The 2,180-nt window shown below is 66.3% G+C and overlaps 1 pseudogene; it reads right to left on the bottom strand.

Moving 5' to 3' along the window:
- Positions 1-200: 200 nt before the first annotated feature.
- LOC119103185 (COUP transcription factor 2-like) overlaps positions 201-2,180 on the bottom strand; it is a 5,985-nt pseudogene continuing 4,005 nt past the window's right edge.

Raw genomic sequence — 2,180 nt, 5'->3', positions numbered from 1 at the left:
CGGCGGCGGGAAGTATCGCGCCTGGCACGGCCGGCGAGACCCGCCCCTCGTCCGACTCCGACTCTGACGCCGCCGCCGCCGCCGCCGCTACATTAATAATACTTGTTTTGACTATCGAGGAACGGATGTGCGTGATGTCTCGGAGGTGGGCGGTGTCTTTGGTGACCGGGCTGCGGTATCAGGTGAGCCCGAGAGAAACGGCAGCACGGCGGCGGCGGCCGGATGTCACATGCTGGCCGCCCAGTGCGGCGTCGTCGACCACGAGCTGACCAGCTGCTGCGACGACACGCCGTTCATCACCATGTCCCTGATGAGCGTCGTGATGGGCGTCTTGCCCACCAGGCGCACGAAGAAGAGCTGCTCGATGACGTCGCTGCTGATGGAGCGCAGCGTGCGCAGCTGCAGTAGCAGCTTGGAGGCGCGCAGTCGCTGCTCTGGGTACTGAGTGCTACAGTACTCCATCAGCGCCGACAGCGACTTGTCCTGCAGCGACTCGATGTTGCGCCACGTCCTGCAGGCCGCACGCGTCTGAAACACGGACGGCACCAGGTGAGGGGAGGGCCGGCGAGACGCTGCGCGCGGGGGGCACCAGGTGAGGCGGAGGCCGGCAGACGGGCGAGCGGGGGCACCAGGTGAGGAGGAGGCCGGCAGACGCGCGCACGGGCGGCAACAGGTGAGAAGGAGGCCGGCAGACGCGCCGCACGGCCACACGGCTCAGCACCGACGCTCTCCAGCCCGTTGCTCAGCGAATCTGAGAACGCTATGGGCACCGCAGACAGGCCTGCAACCCCCGCCTCCGTGCGTGGAGTACCCAAATCAAAGCCACGGAATCATTTGAACACTAAACCTCACGCAATACGAGCAAGCCTCCCAATGAGCCGACACCAGTCATAGGTTACGGGACGCCACAAGTCACCAAAAGACCGACCGTTGATGTCATCCCCAGCGTGCCCCGCGAACCACCCAGGTCCCAGCCCGCAGCCCGTGTCTGGCCTGGTCCGGCCCCTCGTCCCCGGCCCTGCCGTACACTCGTCATGCCCTGCGTCTTGTCTTGTCATGCCTGCACGCGCGCCGGCGCTGACGGCAGGGCACGGTCGGTGGGGCGGTGTCCGGTCCGGGTCGAGCCGGGCGGGGGCGCACGTCCGGCAGTGGCGGCGGCGGCGGCTCCCCGCGCGCGCCGCCGCCCCGGGTCACGCCACCTGGTGTGAACAAAGCCGCTGCACGGGCCGCGCTCGGCCGACGTGGGAACGGGGCGCCGCTCCGAGGCGGGCCCGCCGCCGGCCTCCTCACCACTTCCAGCGCCGCTTCGGCGCGGCCGCAGCCGGTGCCTAATGTCCCTATCACTCATCGGACCGTGAGAACTTCATTCCGGGACGGATGGGACACGGTGACGTCACCACATGAGACAGGGTAACGTCACATAAGACACGGTGACGTCACCACGTGGGACACGGTGACTTCACCTCAATAGACACGGACACTCACGGCAAACGATGTCATGTCGTCTGACGGAGTGCGCTGGTGCCCCTCCCCGGGGGGAGGGGTCGAGCGTGGCTGCTCGTCACAGAGCTGACATTTCGCCACGGCGCAGGTGACGTCAAGGTCCTCTTCCCTGAGACGTCATTCTAAACCCCGCTGCGCGGCCAAGCCCCTCTCCGGGGAAGTCGACTTGAGATCCAACTTGCGTCGTTGGCGGCGTCAGATGCGCCGTTGCGTCATTGACGTGCGCCGACAAGCGCCATCCGGAGGGCCGCGAGCATCCATGCGCGAGTTGTGAGTGCGAACACTCGCTAATTGCCCTCAGAAGCCGGCGGCGCGAGAGACGCTGCTCCTCTCAGTGGCGTGGCCGCCTCCGTTCTCGGGCCTGCCTTAACCGGTTGACTCCGTGTATTAGCCGGCTTTACGGCCGCGTTTGTTACCCTGATCCGCTTTATCGCGTATGAAACAACAGGCGTAATCAAGAAAGCGGCGTCAGAACGGCCGTCCGAATAATGCTCGGCCGGCGTGCAGGGCTGCGGCGCGGGAGGCGCAGGCGGTGGTCCGGCCGGGCGGTGCTACGCTGGCGGCGTACGCGGGCGCGATCACACGAGGACTTCCGGGTCGCGGAAGATACAGGCGGCATGAAAAGCCCCGGGCGGGATGGTTCTCGGAGACCTTCCTCTCAAATGCAATAATAAATC

This window comes from Pollicipes pollicipes, unplaced genomic scaffold (genome assembly GCF_011947565.3).
Source record: "Pollicipes pollicipes isolate AB1234 unplaced genomic scaffold, Ppol_2.1 Scaffold_5724;HRSCAF=6776_pilon_pilon_pilon, whole genome shotgun sequence".
In the NCBI taxonomy this organism is placed as follows: Eukaryota; Metazoa; Arthropoda; class Thecostraca; order Pollicipedomorpha; family Pollicipedidae; genus Pollicipes; species Pollicipes pollicipes.
This window is presented reverse-complemented; position numbering and strand designations above follow the sequence as displayed.